Source organism: Ostrinia nubilalis, chromosome Z, assembly GCF_963855985.1.
Source record: "Ostrinia nubilalis chromosome Z, ilOstNubi1.1, whole genome shotgun sequence".
Classification (NCBI taxonomy): domain Eukaryota; kingdom Metazoa; phylum Arthropoda; class Insecta; order Lepidoptera; family Crambidae; genus Ostrinia; species Ostrinia nubilalis.
In genome coordinates, this window is record NC_087119.1 from 7,688,574 (window position 1) to 7,709,219 (window position 20,646).

At 36.5% G+C, this 20,646-nt stretch overlaps 1 long non-coding RNA gene across 1 annotated transcript; it reads right to left on the reverse strand.

Annotated features, from left to right (window-relative positions):
* Positions 1-6,876: 6,876 nt before the first annotated feature.
* Positions 6,877-20,333, reverse strand: LOC135087108 (uncharacterized). The gene is made up of 3 exons (XR_010260681.1): positions 20,265-20,333; positions 19,906-19,961; positions 6,877-7,113 (listed from the first exon to the last, which is right to left on the reverse strand). It is a non-coding gene; the product is annotated as an uncharacterized LOC135087108 (long non-coding RNA).
* Between the last annotated feature and the right edge of the window lie 313 nt (positions 20,334-20,646).

Sequence of the window (20,646 nt, forward strand, 5' to 3'; positions counted from 1 at the left end):
TATCATTTTTCATATTTTAATGATAGTAATAATTCAGACTGAAACAACTTAAACACAATAAGATTGAAGAGGATCCCTTCCAATCGTGTAATGTTTTATTACCAATAATGTGACTGTTTTGACACTAAAGTAACCAAAAATATTTTTGACTATCTATGGGAACTGTGGCAAAGTAATGCTATAACATCACTCCATTCAAAATTAAAAGCGTAAAAATCTGGACAACTTGGTTTGACCAGTCCCCGAAGGCAGCGCCTGTTCACAGACATGACGGATGAGCCAGCCATCGCTTCACTCGATCATATTTTAGAGAATGTAACGACCCGCCTCACCACGCCACCACCCCAGAGACATTTTAGTGAGAATGACAAATCCAAGATATCTTTTTTCATATTCCAATGATAGTAATAATTCAGACTGAAACAACTTAAACACAATAAGATTGAAGAGGATCCTTTCCAATCGTGTAATGTGTTATTACCAATAATGTGACTGTTTTGACACTAAAGTAACCAAAAATATTTTTGACTATCTATGCTATGGGAACTGTGGCAAAGTAATACTATAACATCACCCCATTCAAAATTAAAAGCGTAAAAATCTGGACAACTTGGTTTGACCAGTCCCCGAAGGCAGCGCCTGTTCACAGACATGACGGATGAGCCAGCCATCGCTTCACTCGATCATATTTTAGAGAATGTAACGACCCGCCTCACCACGCCACCACCCCAGAGACATTTTAGTGAGAATGACAAATCCAAGATATCTTTTTTCATATTCTAATGATAGTAATAATTCAGACTGAAAAAACTCAAACACAATAAGATTGAAGAGGATCCCTTTCAATCGTGTAATGTGTTATTACCAATAATGTGACTGTTTTGACACTAAAGTAACCAAAAATATTTTTGACTATCTATGGGAACTGTGGCAAAGTAATGCTATAACATCACCCCATCCAAAATTAAAAGCGTAAAAATCTGGACAACTTGGTTTGACCAGTCCCCGAAGGCAGCGCCTGTTCACAGACATGACGGATGAGCCAGCCATCGCTTCACTCGATCATATTTTAGAGAATGTAACGACCCGCCTCACCACGCCACCACCCCAGAGACATTTTAGTGAGAATGACAAATCCAAGATATCTTTTTTCATATTCTAATGATAGTAATAATTCAGACTGAAACAACTTAAACACAATAAGATTGAAGAGGATCCTTTCCAATCGTGTAATGTTTTATTACCAATAATGTGACTGTTTTGACACTAAAGTAACCAAAAATATTTTTGACTATCTATGCTATGGGAACAGTGGCAAAGTAATACTATAACATCACCCCATTCAAAATTAAAAGCGTAAAAATCTGGACAACTTGGTTTGACCAGTCCCCGAAGGCAGCGCCTGTTCACAGACATGACGGATGAGCCAGCCATCGCTTCACTCGATCATATTTTAGAGAATGTAACGACCCGCCTCACCACGCCACCACCCCAGAGACATTTTAGTGAGAATGACAAATCCAAGATATCTTTTTTCATATTCTAATGATAGTAAAAATTCAGACTGAAACAACTTAAACACAATAAGATTGAAGAGGATCCTTTCCAATCGTGTAATGTTTTATTACCAATAATGTGACTGTTTTGACACTAAAGTAACCAAAAATATTTTTGACTATCTATGCTATGGGAACTGTGGCAAAGTAATACTATAACATCACCCCATTCAAAATTAAAAGCGTAAAAATCTGGACAACTTGGTTTGACCAGTCCCCGAAGGCAGCGCCTGTTCACAGACATGACGGATGAGCCAGCCATCGCTTCACTCGATCATATTTTAGAGAATGTAACGACCCGCCTCACCACGCCACCACCCCAGAGACATTTTAGTGAGAATGACAAATCCAAGATATCTTTTTTCATATTCTAATGATAGTAATAATTCAGACTGAAAAAACTCAAACACAATAAGATTGAAGAGGATCCCTTTCAATCGTGTAATGTGTTATTACCAATAATGTGACTGTTTTGACACTAAAGTAACCAAAAATATTTTTGACTATCTATGGGAACTGTGGCAAAGTAATGCTATAACATCACCCCATCCAAAATTAAAAGCGTAAAAATCTGGACAACTTGGTTTGACCAGTCCCCGAAGGCAGCGCCTGTTCACAGACATGACGGATGAGCCAGCCATCGCTTCACTCGATCATATTTTAGAGAATGTAACGACCCGCCTCACCACGCCACCACCCCAGAGACATTTTAGTGAGAATGACAAATCCAAGATATCTTTTTTCATATTCTAATGATAGTAATAATTCAGACTGAAACAACTTAAACACAATAAGATTGAAGAGGATCCTTTCCAATCGTGTAATGTTTTATTACCAATAATGTGACTGTTTTGACACTAAAGTAACCAAAAATATTTTTGACTATCTATGCTATGGGAACAGTGGCAAAGTAATACTATAACATCACCCCATTCAAAATTAAAAGCGTAAAAATCTGGACAACTTGGTTTGACCAGTCCCCGAAGGCAGCGCCTGTTCACAGACATGACGGATGAGCCAGCCATCGCTTCACTCGATCATATTTTAGAGAATGTAACGACCCGCCTCACCACGCCACCACCCCAGAGACATTTTAGTGAGAATGACAAATCCAAGATATCTTTTTTCATATTCTAATGATAGTAAAAATTCAGACTGAAACAACTTAAACACAATAAGATTGAAGAGGATCCTTTCCAATCGTGTAATGTTTTATTACCAATAATGTGACTGTTTTGACACTAAAGTAACCAAAAATATTTTTGACTATCTATGCTATGGGAACTGTGGCAAAGTAATACTATAACATCACCCCATTCAAAATTAAAAGCGTAAAAATCTGGACAACTTGGTTTGACCAGTCCCCGAAGGCAGCGCCTGTTCACAGACATGACGGATGAGCCAGCCATCGCTTCACTCGATCATATTTTAGAGAATGTAACGACCCGCCTCACCACGCCACCACCCCAGAGACATTTTAGTGAGAATGACAAATCCAAGATATCTTTTTTCATATTCTAATGATAGTAATAATTCAGACTGAAAAAACTCAAACACAATAAGATTGAAGAGGATCCCTTTCAATCGTGTAATGTGTTATTACCAATAATGTGACTGTTTTGACACTAAAGTAACCAAAAATATTTTTGACTATCTATGGGAACTGTGGCAAAGTAATGCTATAACATCACCCCATCCAAAATTAAAAGCGTAAAAATCTGGACAACTTGGTTTGACCAGTCCCCGAAGGCAGCGCCTGTTCACAGACATGACGGATGAGCCAGCCATCGCTTCACTCGATCATATTTTAGAGAATGTAACGACCCGCCTCACCACGCCACCACTCCAGAGACATTTTAGTGAGAATGACAAATCCAAGATATCTTTTTTCATATTCTAATGATAGTTAATAATTCAGACTGAAAAAATTTAAACACAATAAGATTGAAGAGGATCCCTTTCAATCGTGTAATGTGTTATTACCAATAATGTGAATGTTTTGACACTAAAGTAACCAAAAATATTTTTGACTATCTATGCTATGGGAACTGTGGCAAAGTAATACTATAACATCACCCCATTCAAAATTAAAAGCGTAAAAATCTGGACAACTTGGTTTGACCAGTCCCCGAAGGCAGCGCCTGTTCACAGACATGACGGATGAGCCAGCCATCGCTTCACTCGATCATATTTTAGAGAATGTAACGACCCGCCTCACCACGCCACCACCCCAGAGACATTTTAGTGAGAATGACAAATCCAAGATATCTTTTTTCATATTCTAATGATAGTAATAATTCAGACTGAAAAAACTCAAACACAATAAGATTGAAGAGGATCCCTTTCAATCGTGTAATGTGTTATTACCAATAATGTGACTGTTTTGACACTAAAGTAACCAAAAATATTTTTGACTATCTATGGGAACTGTGGCAAAGTAATGCTATAACATCACCCCATCCAAAATTAAAAGCGTAAAAATCTGGACAACTTGGTTTGACCAGTCCCCGAAGGCAGCGCCTGTTCACAGACATGACGGATGAGCCAGCCATCGCTTCACTCGATCATATTTTAGAGAATGTAACGACCCGCCTCACCACGCCACCACCCCAGAGCCATTTTAGTGAGAATGACAAATCCAAGATATCTTTTTTCATATTCTAATGATAGTAATAATTCAGACTGAAAAAATTCAAACACAATAAGATTGAAGAGGATCCCTTTCAATCGTGTAATGTGTTATTACCAATAATGTGACTGTTTTGACACTAAAGTAACCAAAAATATTTTTGACTATCTATGCTATGGGAACTGTGGCAAAGTAATACTATAACATCACCCCATTCAAAATTAAAAGCGTAAAAATCTGGACAACTTGGTTTGACCAGTCCCCGAAGGCAGCGCCTGTTCACAGACATGACGGATGAGCCAGCCATCGCTTCACTCGATCATATTTTAGAGAATGTAACGACCCGCCTCACCACGCCACCACCCCAGAGACATTTTAGTGAGAATGACAAATCCAAGATATCTTTTTTCATATTCTAATGATAGTAATAATTCAGACTGAAAAAATTCAAACACAATAAGATTGAAGAGGATCCCTTTCAATCGTGTAATGTGTTATTACCAATAATGTGACTGTTTTGACACTAAAGTAACCAAAAATATTTTTGACTATCTATGCTATGGGAACTGTGGCAAAGTAATACTATAACATCACCCCATTCAAAATTAAAAGCGTAAAAATCTGGACAACTTGGTTTGACCAGTCCCCGAAGGCAGCGCCTGTTCACAGACATGACGGATGAGCCAGCCATCGCTTCACTCGATCATATTTTAGAGAATGTAACGACCCGCCTCACCACGCCACCACCCCAGAGACATTTTAGTGAGAATGACAAATCCAAGATATCTTTTTTCATATTCTAATGATAGTAATAATTCAGACTGAAAAAACTCAAACACAATAAGATTGAAGAGGATCCCTTTCAATCGTGTAATGTGTTATTACCAATAATGTGACTGTTTTGACACTAAAGTAACCAAAAATATTTTTGACTATCTATGGGAACTGTGGCAAAGTAATGCTATAACATCACCCCATCCAAAATTAAAAGCGTAAAAATCTGGACAACTTGGTTTGACCAGTCCCCGAAGGCAGCGCCTGTTCACAGACATGACGGATGAGCCAGCCATCGCTTCACTCGATCATATTTTAGAGAATGTAACGACCCGCCTCACCACGCCACCACCCCAGAGACATTTTAGTGAGAATGACAAATCCAAGATATCTTTTTTCATATTCTAATGATAGTAATAATTCAGACTGAAACAACTTAAACACAATAATATTGAAGAGGATCCTTTCCAATCGTGTAATGTTTTATTACCAATAATGTGACTGTTTTGACACTAAAGTAACCAAAAATATTTTTGACTATCTATGCTATGGGAACTGTGGCAAAGTAATACTATAACATCACCCCATTCAAAATTAAAAGCGTAAAAATCTGGACAACTTGGTTTGACCAGTCCCCGAAGGCAGCGCCTGTTCACAGACATGACGGATAAGCCAGCCATCGCTTCACTCGATCATATTTTAGAGAATGTAACGACCCGCCTCACCACGCCACCACCCCAGAGACATTTTAGTGAGAATGACAAATCCAAGATATCTTTTTTCATATTCTAATGATAGTAATAATTCAGACTGAAAAAACTCAAACACAATAAGATTGAAGAGGATCCCTTTCAATCGTGTAATGTGTTATTACCAATAATGTGACTGTTTTGACACTAAAGTAACCAAAAATATTTTTGACTATCTATGCTATGGGAACTGTGGCAAAGTAATACTATAACATCACCCCATTCAAAATTAAAAGCGTAAAAATCTGGACAACTTGGTTTGACCAGTCCCCGAAGGCAGCGCCTGTTCACAGACATGACGGATGAGCCAGCCATCGCTTCACTCGATCATATTTTAGAGACATTTTAGTGAGAATGACAAATTCAAGATCTTTCTTTTTAATTTAATAAAAATAACAATTCAGACTGAAGATAATCTTGACAATGGAGGGGATCACTTTATTGTCATTATGTTTTATTACTAATTTATGCAACATAGTATTAAAAATAGATCAAGTTGCGGCGGGAGTGGCCCCATTGACCATCCCTAAAGCCAACTGTATTTTTTTACATACAATATAAAAAAAATCGGAAAACCGCGGTTTAGATAGCAAGAAACAAACGGACATATTCATTACGTCACGATCATTGCATGTAACCGTTTAAAGCACTTTATATATCTATAAAAGTACCTATGTTCTTCAGTGTAACCTACGACGCAGCGTGCATTGCTTATTCAAGTAATGCGAAAAAAAAGGCTACCCCTGTACATTATTTCAGCTTCAACCAAACCAACGCGTGCAGATTGCCATCGCCGGCGCGATCATAGGCCAATGACTGGTCGTGCGACCTGTCATTCGCCTATGATCGCGTCGGCGATGGTGATTTGCACGCGTTGGTTTGGTTGAAGCTTACTTTTACAAAATGACAATTATACGATATCCATTATATGCTGGTAAGAACAATTCCGTTCAGTTACGCTTAAAACGGCATATAACTAACAAAAAATCAACACACCCATTGCTCGTTGCCTCCGGAACCATGCATATGTTTGTTATATTGGCATACTCGTACTTGTACCTAGACTTCCTGACATTCCGTCGACGCTGAGGCATTCAATTGGCACAAGTATGACATTATCAAGCGGTTATTAACCTTACCTTGATTCGTCACCCCTGCATCTTCTCTCCGGTCTCTTCCCCCTCAACTTCACGCCCGCAGCCATGCGGCTGTCGAACTCCACACTCTTCGCTTCGATGTCGTTACCTTCCCCAAGACGTCCGCCGGTGTTTCCCACAGCATCAGCAACATCAGCCCACAGGCTGGCGTGTCCCCCCAACAGTCGTCCACGTCTATCCTTCAGTTCGCCCTTCAGCGATATCATAACATCTCTTCTTCAATTTGGTTGACCGAGAAAGCTCCTATTCTAAAATCAAACACCAATGTAAATGGATTTATACTCCAAGTGACGACGCTATACCGATCCACCCCTACAGTGTAGAGATGATATTTAACATAGCCCATTCCCCCGATACTTCACTATCTCCACTCACACCACCACACACGCATAACTCATATACACAAAACCAACATGCCCAAACAAAAACCACCAAATTTTGAATTCATGCGAAATGAGTATAAAAAAGCAAAAATAAATAAATAATGCACGTGTATAGGCGTGTCAGCTTGATTTTAATTGATTTTAAAATATATTTACACAAAAGAATTGTCAATTGATTGATGAGGTGAATTATATTTACACTTTCCGAGAAACTGCGTAAAAATAAAAAAAATATATAAAAAAAGTAATCTAAAGAAGCTGCGGGTACACTACATTATTAAGCAAAAGTTTATCGTCGACTAATTTATCGCGCGAAACTAAAATTTTGATATCCGATTTTTCTTGGACCCGACCTAACGCTACGTACAATTGGCCATGACTGAACACGTCCGACCGCAAGTCTACGCCTACCCGATTTATAGTCTGCCCCTGACTCTTATGAACAGTCATGGCATAACACAGAGCTAAGGGGAATTGCCGTCGCGTCATTTCGATGGGGCTGTCCGGTTCGATTGGAGCTTTAAACAAGATACGCGGAATCAAAAATTCGTTTGTTTCGCCTGGCTTGCGAACGGTTATTATGCGCGGCGTAGTTTTCACGACGATAACTTTTGTGCCATTGACCAGTCGGTCTGAAAAACTAAGATTGCGGATTATCATGCACACGCATCCTACTTTTAGTGTTAGATCATGTTCTGGAACACCCTTTGGCTGCAGTTTATTTAACGCGTCCGCGCCTAAAAATATATCGTCCGCGTTATCGGAAAGGACTTTATCGATTGAATAAAAGTGTAACGGTTCCGACTCTACTCTATCTAATACTATGGAATTAATTTCCCTAACGTTTTGATTGTGTGTGGTGAGTATTGCTCGACCAGCACACGTGTCCGGTTCAATAATGACAACATGTGAAAAAACAAAATCTATTAAATCGTTCAAATCTGTAACATAAGAAAGGTGGGAAGTTAAATCTACTAAATTTAAAATTGAACGATTTACCTTTACAGTTTGAACCGGCAATTGATTCGATCCCAGTTTTAATAAAAAGTCAGAATACTCTGGGTCGTCTTTGTTACGTTGGGAAGTGCTCAAGTTGAAAATTTTAATTTGTTCCCAAATCGGTGAGGACTTGACTGAACAATTGATTACGTCAGAGTTACTTTTAGCTTTTACTACGACAGGAGGTATCTGACGGAAATCTCCTGCGAAAATTACGATTTTCCCACCAAAAAGCCTGTTACACTTCATCAAATCGCGGAGAGACCTATCAAGCAGGTGAATTAAATATTTGTGAGCCATAGGGGCTTCGTCGTAAATAATAACGTCAGCTTGTCGAACAAGCTCAGCGCGCTGCGAACCATTGGTAATGCTCCAGTAACCAAGATCATCTACGGGGTTGAGGGGGAATTTAAACATGCTATGTGCCGTAATGCCGCCTACGTAATTTTGCGCCGCGATACCTGAACTCGCCGTACACAAGACAATTCCTGAATTTCCGCGTGCGTGTGCAGTAATTACATTTAAAAGCAAAGTTTTACCTGTTCCGGCAGGCCCGTCAATGAAAATGGCAGTATTGTTAGAGTTTCGGAACTCGCTGTCACTCAGGAGAGTGTGAATATAACTAAACACGAGGTTTTGGTCGGGGGATAATTTTGGTAGCCAGCTACTCACGAACGTGTTTAACTCGTCGCGATTATATTCGACGCGCTCGCGGCCTACTTCGGTCGAATCGTCTATAACGCCCGGGCGTCTTTCCATTCTATACATAGCCAGAACGCAAGGGTGTGAAACTAATCGAGTATAGTTTGGATATGACTTTTTTTACTAAGCTCCTCCAAACTATACACGACCAGTACGCATACGCTGCGTACTGCTCGCGTATACTTTGTAGTGACTTAGGTCAATTATCTTCCTCCAAAATATACATCGCCAGTACGCATACGGACTAATCATGTATGTATTGTAATAAGTGCGTGATTACAATTTATACGCGAGTAGTTGCATGCTAGTCATTTTGACTTATTGACCTCTCTTTCTATTACATACTCGCGTGGAATTTTGTCTGTTACAGAAAAACAATATCGCGCGCGTATTTGCTCACCGTTTAGACCTACCCTGGACTACGACAAACATTTTAAAACCAAAATCAGCTCAATCGGCCCAGCCGTTCTCGAGTTTTAATCAGACTAACGAATATCAATTCATTTTTATTTATACAGTGTGAGTCACGTTAAAGTGTACATATGAAAATAGATGAAACTAGACCTATTTTTATCGACAAAAAAGAGGTCAAATTTTTTTTGAGATTTTTTTTTTAATTATTTATAGAATTTTTTTTCTTCCAATTACTTATTGTAAAGAAAACGTAATAACTTTTAAACGAAGGGGTATATCCTGATAAAATAAAAACAGTAATAATGCTAAATAACAGGCAATACTAAAAAAATACATAAAATACACAAAAAAGGCCAACAAATAATAAAAAATGACACTTTTTGAAAAAAACCTGCTTTTAAATTCGTGTTTTTTTGGTTATTTGTAAAAATTTTCCAAAAAATGCCCCCATAACCGGTGGTTTTTACTACTTTGTATTATTCTCTATCGTATTACCTTCGTAAAACCAAAAATCGCATGTCTCTATCCCTATCAAAACATTTGCAATGATCGTTTGAACAAAGGCTTGCCACAACATTATTCTCCGCTGCAGGTAGAGAAAATTTTATTTTTAACTAAAATGCTTATTTTACTTCGAAATCTTTTGTTTTTATTTAAAATTTAACTTGTCTTTATCTAAATTACAAATCTAGAGCTATTTTCAGTTTCGTTGTTAAGGAAGCGTTGAATAGCGCGCCCAGAGAGGCTTAGTTCAAACGATCATAGCAAATGTTGTGATAGGAATAGAGACATGCGATTTTTGATTTTACAAAGATAATACGATAGAGAATAATACAAAGTAATAAAAACCACCTGTTATAGGGGCATTTTTTGGAGAAATTTATGAAATAACCAAAAAAACACGAATTTAAAAGCAGATTTTTTTCAAAAAGTATCATTTTTTATTATTTGTTGGCCTTTTTTGTGTATTTTATGTATTTTTTTAGTATCGCCTGTTATTTAGCATTATTACTGTTTTTATTTTATCAGGATATACCGCTTAGTTTAAAAGTTATTACGTTTTCTTTACAATAAGTAATTGGAAGAAAAAAAATTCTATAAAAAATTAAAAAAAAATCTCAAAAAATTTTTGACCTCTTTTTTGTCGATAAAAATAGGTCTAGTTTCATCTGTTTTCATATGTACACTTTAACGTGACTCACACTGTATAGATAGATTAATTCATATCTGCGTGTCTACTTTAAACATTGAATCATCTTACGACACGTGTCATTGTTTTGATAAAGGATTTTTTGGTGTTTCTTATTCTGCCATAGAAAAGATATTTGTTTTGGGGCTGATATTTCACCAATTGTAGGTATTGAAATATGTCAAAATGATTTTGTTCTTGAGATAAAAGTTAATAAATAAAATAAATAATAAATAAATATCCTTAGACATTTTACACTGCGCTTCTAGTCCCAAACTAAGCAAAGCTTGTACTATGGGTACTAGACAACGGATATAAACATAATTAAATACTTTTTTTTGTAAATACATACTTATTATACATAGAAAACACCCAGTCCAATACAAACAAATATGTTCATGCACACAAATGTTTGTACTGTGCGGGAATCGAACCCGCTACCACTTCGAACCACTACACCAAACGGCCGACAATACAAACCTAGCATTTAAAGTCTCGCATAATATTGTATTTAATGCGCGTTGAACTTTCTTCTCTCACTCTCTCTCATATTAATTAAATTGTTATTTAATTTGAAATCTACCTAATCAATTTAATTTCAAAAACCACTTACAATAGTTTTAAAAATCTAGATTTATTATAGATTCAGTAAAATAATAATATTTTATGTAATAATATCAAATAAATGTAATTTTAAATATAGTTCCATATTTTACTGAATTTTACTAAATCAATATCAACTAAACACACTCTAGTCAAGTGTAAGTGGTGTAGTAGAAACTAATCGAGTATAGTTTGGAGATGACTTTTTTTACTAAGCTCCTCCAAACTATACACGATCAGTACGCAAAATTCGTGTATAGTTTGGAGTCACAGATTTACAAACGGGCACTCCGAAATATACACGAGCAGTTTCCTATGGGTGCGTTCTGGCCATGTATAGAACGGAAAGACGCAACGCCCGGTAACCCTTGCTCGACAAGGGATGTCCCATGTTTACGCAATAACCGGTCGATTTGGACGAGACAAAGTTTGTACGCTTTTTCTGCGTCATCGGATAAACGCTGCAAAAAATCCTGACCAATTAAATGTTTGTACTTATCCCACAAAGAAACGACCCTAACCCCGTTCACAGCTAAGAGTACGAAAAAGCTACGCAGCCGTGGTCCAGTCAAAAATGTAGATGCTTCCTGCATAGCAATCTCATACTCCGCTTCATCGTCCGCGATCCCGAGAGCTTTCGCAGCTTCCTGGAAAGTTTTGCACAATGGACCACCAAGTTTATATAAATCGTCGTAACTACGACACGGCTGAGACGCTAAAAGTAGACGCAAGTAAAATAATTCACCTCTATTTGGCGCGACCCAGAATAAACGCGATACTAATTCGCCCCTTTGCCGTCTTGTCAAAAATTTATTATTGCTCAATTCAAAGATTTCTACATTTTTTGTGGTGGGACGTCGTGAATGTACAATAAACCGCTCGTAAAAATCTAAATACGTTATGTTATCAAACTGTTCACCGAGAGGCCTTTTAAAATAAGTTATTAAGTCCGAATGAGCGCGGCGCGCGGCATCTGCTTCGGTTCCCGGCTTGAAAAAGATGGATTGTTGGCCCTCAAGGTGTACGGCGAGCTGCTTTACGTTCGGTTCGCGAGCTGTTACGTCAAACTCTAAAATGCGCCACGTCGCTTCGCAAGAACCAAGGTAACGTTTGGTGACATACTGCTCGATTTCATTGTTTTTATCTGAATCGGGAACGACAGTAACGCGCGATTCGTCAGGACCTTTGGTCATGTATTTGAATAAATATTTGACGATCGCGCGTGCGGAATATGCCAATAAATTTATGTGACAGTCATACTTGAGGAGAAGAGCGGCATTGTACGGAACGACCCACAAATCACTAACCGTTACGTCTCTATTTCTAAATTTAATCGTGGCTTGGTTTTTACTATCACGGCGTAAATGAACAAAACCTTTGTCATCGCAGTAAGTTACAGCCGTTTCAGATTTGGGGAAATACTTTGTGCATTTCATTTTTTTAGTATCCCAACATGGCAAATCTGTTCTATGTGGAGGTCCACATGGGCCGTGTATCATGTGATCAAGCACAGCCTTGCGTAATCTACCACCTGCCTCAGAAGGAGGAGGGATATCTGCCCTTACAAATTGATCGATTTCAAAATTTTGTATGGGACCACCCCCTTCGATTCTAAAACAAATGTGGGCATGGGGCAGTCCTCGTTTTTGAAACTCTATGACATGCATAATATACATACATCTACCAAACCAAGCACCAGTTCTAAGGTCTTTTAAAAGTTGTGCGAGTTTCAAGTTAAAAACTCTCGCACAAATTAAAGGATTAGGCCTTTGTCCTTGTGGAGTAGATTGTTGGATCTCGGGCCACTTTGGATTGCATGTCATCGTTAAAAAGTATGATGGAGTGCCCAGTCTATTGACCAGTGCAATCGCATCCATATATTTAGTTTTCATATACCGTGGACCTCCAGTAAATGTATTGGGCAGATAGACACGTCCCGGCACAACACCACCCTCTCCCCGTATGGTTTCATCTGCTGCTATCTGGTTACTTATCTCTACTGAGTTTTCTACTTCCTGAAGGGGAGCAGATCTAAGAGCAGCATCTGAGGAATGATTCTGCATATTAAAAATGTACCTAAGTCGTTCCTCTGAAATTCTACAGAACATATCTACTATCCATTCCTCAGAAAGTCTGCTCAACTCTGAAAACCGCGGCTCAGATAGCAACAAACAACGGACGTATTTATTTTGTGTTAGTTTTACGCCGTTGTTGTCGAGTCTATTCGGTAACCAACCGGGATTACCGTGTGGATACAGCAAAGGATATTGGAAAGTTTCATACAGCGGATGTAAAATGTCTACAGTGTGCGGTTTTCGAGCACCTATGCGCCATATGACTATAGCTTTAGGAATATAGCGTTCGCGTTCTGTGCTCAGAATTGCGGCTATTTCCGAACCGATTGGCATGTCTCCTAAAATATTACCATGGGAGCGTCGCGACGTGGGTTCAAATATCAAATGTGCCTCCTCGGAAGGCTCCTGACTTAAACGTTTAAAACAATCTATGTACGGACTAACATTATGCATAAAATTGGTAATGCAGCGAACTACCTCCATGTCTAAATTTTGGCTTACAGCTGTCCTTTCCCTTTCGTCGTAAATGTACATACCGATAGGATTATATGTGTCAGTGTAAGCTAAATCAAAAACGCGATGGTAAGTTCGGCCCTGAATTTTTAAGAAAGACACACCGGAATTTGGTTGATGAAAACCATGAGAAACGCCTAATGCGCTAAACGAAAACAAATTATTGAAAGCTCGCGGTCTTAGAAGGAAAGCTGGGTGGGAATAGAACTCTTCGGTTAACGGCGGTAAATTTTGAACATTATATGCTCCAGAACCACAACACCACTTGACTCTACCTTTTTCCTCAACAAAAATTCGCGCCTGACATTGAGGACATCTGTGACTGTCATTTAAAGACATTTTTTTAAAAGAATGAGTCTGAATGGAATCTAAATCGTCGTTTTGTTTTTGCCCGATCAAAATATTGGAATTACGCAACGCGGGTTCTAAATTTCTGTTTACTACATTATATTGTTGTGACGCTTCTTTATTAACTTCCGGATTTTGTTGCGAATACCGTTTTACCGCTTCCCTATTAACCGAGGGATTATTTTGCGCGTACCGTTTGACCGCGTCCCTGTTAACGGAGGGATTGTTTTGAGAATACCTTTTGACCGCGTCCCTGTTAACGGAGGGATTGTTTTGAGTGTATCGGGTAACCGCGTCCCTATGAACCGAGGGATTTTTTTGTGCGTAACGTTTAACCGCGTCCCTATTGATAGTTGGGTTCTGGGTAGCATAACGTTTTACAGCCTCTCGGTGTCTAAGGGTTTTAGTTGAAGTTACGCTTTTATCGACCCGACCGCTATTTAAATCGACCCGATCAATTACAACGACTGGCTTTAATTTCAATTTGACATCAGAATGTGTAGTAGTGACGGACAAAGGTTTCGCATCATGGGCAATTTTTAACGCAGTTAAATCTACTCTTTCAAGAACCACAACTGGTTTTAATTTTTCATTAATTAATTTAGATTTTTTCGGTGCGGAAGAATCTACTTTAGATTTAGATGATCTCTTTTTTTTGGGTCGACCTCGTTTGGTTGATTGCACCGGTGCAATGTCTATTGATTCTAACTCAACTTTTTCAAGGACTACGACAGGTTTCAACGTTGTTAATTTCGCGTCGCGTGGCTCGAGTGGGACGACGGGATCTAAGTTTAGCGCAAAATTTACTACAGTTAATTTATGTATAGAATATTGCGCCGAGGTATACGCATGTCCTATGAACAGTAATTTTGCGAGATCTTCTAAATTTTGGCAACAAAACAAACGCGCCTTATTTTGAGTTTCGTCCCGATGATTAAATTTATTATTGATGCCAACCGCATGGCTATTAAATAGATAAAATTTGTTGCCAAATTTCCAAAAAGAAACCGTATAATTGTTCCCGGTGAACAAGTAACTATCCCGAGTATCGTTACGTTCGCGAGTGAATACACGGTCGCGCAAAATATGAACTAACTGCAATGTTGCAACATCAACATCGCGCAGTGAAGCTGGAAAAAGCCCGTTTTCAATCCAGTTGGGTTCCATTGCATTAATTTTGACCGCGAAGTTCCCTACTCGATAATCATTTGGCAATTCGTCTGGTAATAAGAAAACGTGGTCCCGAGGTTTACACTGCAAGTAAAGTAAATCACCGTACTGAAGAATAGTATTGATATCCGCAACATCAAACACGGCCCGATTTTTAATAACTGACAAAGCGGATGCACATGCTGACATGGCTACACACTGTGCATTATTACCTTTATACCGTGCATCGCCTTGATGGGACAATCCTTTACCAGAAATTAATAATTAATAATAGTCTGATTGACAATGAAGTCGCGCTTATTATGCATTACGAATACATAATTTAAAAGAAAGTAATTTGCTTCGAAATACAAAATGCAGGTGGTTTCTTTATTTTCAGATAATATGCTGATTGATACCTTATCAAGACAAAAATAACGAAAACTCTAAAAAGATTCAAGTCAATCTTCTCTTAAAATTATTGTCATAAAATATAAACGTGTAAAGAATGCAACTTCAGTATCTAAATTGAATGATAAAAAGTGTTATAGATTTATATGACACAGGGAAGATAATTAAAAGATTGGTCACATAATTAATGCTAATTTTCAACTCAGTTATGTAATATTATAAAAATACTTTCATTATCTTCTAACACTCTCCGCTAAAATATCTAAAGCATTTTGACAAGGCCTTAGAACATCACCTTAAAGCAATATCAATCATGCTAATTTTGAGGTACACACAGAAAACAAAATGACAAACTATAGTGCCAACAAATTTTCTGAAAATAAATCGTCAATAAATTCATATTCAGTTATAAATGGTTATGCAATGAACAAGTGATAAATTTTACAATGCCTACCTGATTAATTACCTTTATTGTTTTGGTAATTGAAATTAAGTTTGTTTTTTACTAATAAATAAAGGAAAATAAATTAAATTTAAAAGTAGATATACCTACCTACCTATAGAGACCTACCTAAACCGAAAATCCAAACTCATACAATTAATAGCAGCTAATGCTAATAGTAATAAGAAGTTTAATGTAAACAAAAGTTTGAAATTTTATTATAATTGAACAACAACATTACCCACTTAAGTAGGTAGATAATGTATTCAAATTACTAAAGAAGACAGTAAATTGTATTAAAAACAAATGCCTACCAGTTAAGGTATGTAATGATGGAAATCAATGATTATACAAATTAGTACTAACCTATTTTACGGTAACTGTACCATTTTGCAGTAAGTTCATATTACAGTAATTTTATTAGGCTAATCCTACCTAAAAAATGCATTGCATTGATACAATATTTCCTAAAATAAAACTAATGCAAATTCAGATAACAGGCTTGCCTAACCCCATTGAGACAATAAGTAGGTACCTACCTATCTAATTTCTGCTTATCAAACATACCTATAGAAATTAAATTAGTAATAATATGAATCAAAAGAAATTTAGAATTTATGTTTCTGTAAAAATGAAAAATATTATAGGACCTTAGTAGGTAGTCTAAGTAGGTATAGGACCAATTTCAAACATGATGAATATTGATAACTTCAATCAATTGGTGCACATCTATTTGAATTTAATTAATTTATGACAAGAGATAACAATTAAATGTTATTAATACCACTATTCAAGTAGGTAAATTATAATTAGTATAATTATTAATCTTGATTTATAAAAGGCTAGATATTATGGTCAGATCCAGACTTATACAAGTTCAAAAAAAGTACCTATACCTAGTAAGATGAATGTTAAATCAGAATTCAACGCACTAAATTGAAAATATTGATAAATAAATACAAATATAACAAGCGCAGGATATAAGTAGTAGAGTTGCCGCGAATAGTGGTTATAGCGAATAGTCGAATACCGATTAATCGCCATTCACTTTGGCGAATAGTCGAATAACTCGACATTACTATTCGACATAAAAATATTAAAATTATTTCTAATTTCTTCTAAGGTTGTGAGAAAAGAAAACAATAAAGTCAATGATATTATATAAAAACAAAAGCAGATATGTTATAAGCGCTCGCGCTGTGAATACTCAAATACGTCCCAATTGGGACGTCTTGTGTTTAGTCTTCGTGTGGCTTGCGTCGTGCGCAATCGCGTGCGTACCACACCGTAAGTTCCTGTGTTCTTACCAAAATAAATAAAAAATGCCATCGTGTGTGTTTCGAAAGTGTACCAATTATGACTCTAAAGTAAACAAAATACAAGGGATCTCTTACCACATATGATTATGCAATATTATTTAGTATTTATATTTTCAATTATTTATGCAAACAATCAAGACGCCATGCGCCATGTTCAAGTTAAGAAAGAGAAAGCGATCTTGTTTTGACGTTAGAGCGATAAGGATGCGTGCGCTGCGGACATAGATTAGTTAGTGCAGAATCGTTCAAACTATAGCTATCTCTTTCATTTGCGTGCTATTTCGTATCTTTTGTTTCACTTATCAGTTACATTTGTCAATGTGTGCAATTTGGAATAGCTCGGCACGGATTAAAATCGTAATTTCTATGAACGTAACATATCTATAGTTCTGTAATATCATTGAATAAAGTTAAAGAAATCTGTTTCATGTTATACATACCTATGTATATATGTAGTAAATTTTAGGCATGTTTTGAAGAATCATCTATAGAGAAACCTACTGAAGAGCACCCCAAGAATGCCACTGCTGAAGAAATCGCCCACTACATCGCATTAGCAAAGGCTGACAGAAAAATAAACCCATATTATGAATGGTGGAGTTTGAGTACCAATAAGAATAGATTTTGCTAAATGATATTTAATCACACCAGCAAGCTCTGTTTATTCAGAAAGACTATTTTCCGAGGCAGGTTTAATTTACGAGGAAAAACGAAACCGACTTGCTCCCGAACGTGCAGAAAAAAATGATTTTTTGCACCACAATCTGCCTCTGTTGGATTTTAAATATTAATTAAAAAGCCTTACTAATTTAATTTCATGAATATGATAGGCACAGGTACATATTATAAATAATAATTGATATTGTGTATTGTTTTGTTAGGGAAAATAATAAAAATATGATTATTTTTAACTCATTAGTTTTTTTGCTCACTAAAAGTTTATTTTAGACGACTATTCGCCGAATGCCGAATAATACTAGCTATTATTCGGTATTCGACGAATATCAAAAAAATGTCGAGTAATGCCGAATACCGAATAATAGCGAGTATTCGCGGCAACTGTAATAAGTAGTATCAAATGCAAATAATCCTATTGCAAATCTGAAGGTTTTCAAATAATATTTAAACTGCATTGATATTACCTACCAATATTTGAGAAGGATTCAATCAAGTTCTTATTATTGATTTGATTTCAGAGCAAATCAATTATTTTAACTACACTGAAACATTAATTAAATTAGATGTGATTCAATAAATGCTTTGTTTAGGTATAATAAGAACTAAAGTTATGCTTACTTGTGTATTTTAAATACCTAATGTAACACCAATTTCAACAGTAAATAATCCTACATGTAAAATTATTTTACATAACTATTCATATGAAAACCATCTCAGAGTAAGAAGATCTAAATAACATATATTGATAGATAATGTTAATGTATGTTCATCAACAATGAAATGATAACTTGCCTGTTAGGACATTATTAATACAAGTACCTTGTGTGGAATTGACATGTTTCAAAATATAAAGATTTCTTACGTGTTATTAACTATTTACTGTTAGGCATGGACCTTTTTTATAGGTCCATGATTGTAGGTAGGTGTAGGTAATTTAAATAACTTGGCAAATAGAATAAGGGGCTACGCTCTTGTCAACCATATTTAGAAAATGTATAAAGTTATTGACTTGAAAAAGCTAGATCTTATGCAGTTATGAACTACCTTAGATTAATAAAACCTAGATAGATAGTCAGTGCACGAAAGGTGAGGCAGTTTTTAGGGAGCCGGCACGGCTCACCCGTAAACGTCACATGAACTGTCAAAGTGAAAAATTGGTAAACACGTCCGACGAATTTTAATTAATTAAAACGGTTTGTGCTGTGAAAGGGTGTCTAAAATACATCAGAAAAACGAAAGAAAGTGACCAGTGTTACATTTCATAAGTAAGTACTACAATTCGACGCGTATTTTGCTTGAATTTGGCTTTCAAAAATTAAATACGGGAATGATACCAGTAACAAGAAAATTTATTTCCCAATTGTTCGCCGTACAATTACACTTCTTTTTTTATGAAATCGAGACTTAAGTCGATTTATCTTATTGTTATTAGGTAGGTACTTTGAATTCAATAAATAAGTAAGTACATGATGCGTTTTGTTTATGTTAATTATAAAATAATTAAAAACGTATTAAAAATTTCCCTACTTTCGGGAAAATCGCCTTCACTGTCTACACTCCCCAACAAAATTGACACTAATGACATAAGATTTTTGCCTCACTCTTGACGAAGCGTTTGTATGAAGACTATCCATCTAGGTTTTATTAATCTAAGTGAACTACCTACAACACCATTGCCATGTCAATTATACAAGAAGAAAAATGGCGGTCCATAACTATTCATCAAAGCCAAACATAGTATATTTTTAACGAACCAAAGGACCTAAACACAGAAAATAATGGAAAGAAAAACAAATAAGACTTTATAAGACTTACCCGTGGCGATGCAGACGGCCGTGGTGGAATCGTAGTTGAAGCGGGGCATCGTGAAACTGCAATTATACACATTTAATGAACTAAAGAACCACAAACTATGGCACTGAAGAACCTAAAATACACTTAAAACTTCGATCATTACACTTTAAAAAGTTTTAAACCATAAAAAGTTGTTTGTTTAACATTATTTCATTTGTTTTACAATGGCGTCCCCTTCAACAAAAATGATGCCTACACTAACGGAACGATGAAAAGAAACAATTAAGTTGATATATCATCAAAATTGATTTGTACAATAGTATTTTATTATTTGACAAACCTATGGATAATAATTTTAATAATATTTACACATAACTTACCGCGATGAAACAAGATGCAAAACAGTTGCGACCGAGAGGGAGGCGGAAGTGAATGAGCGCGAAATGTCTCACTCAAGGAAAGGGGCAAACTTTTTTTGGCCACAAAACTTATGACCATAGACAACTTTTGTTTGGTGGTGTTTAACCTATTGGTCACCAACCTATTTCGCCTGGAACAGTAAAAAAATATATTTCTGTTTTGAAAATAAAGATTTAGGGTTTTAGGCAATCGCAAAAGTACGCATAAAATAACTAAAGCATTTCCATAAGTATTTTTATCAAAGAAATATTGCACGGAAATGTTAAACGTTTTGTATTTTAAAAAAGACCATGGCGCTCTAAAGGATATAGAACGCAACTCAGATTTTATTTAATCTGATTT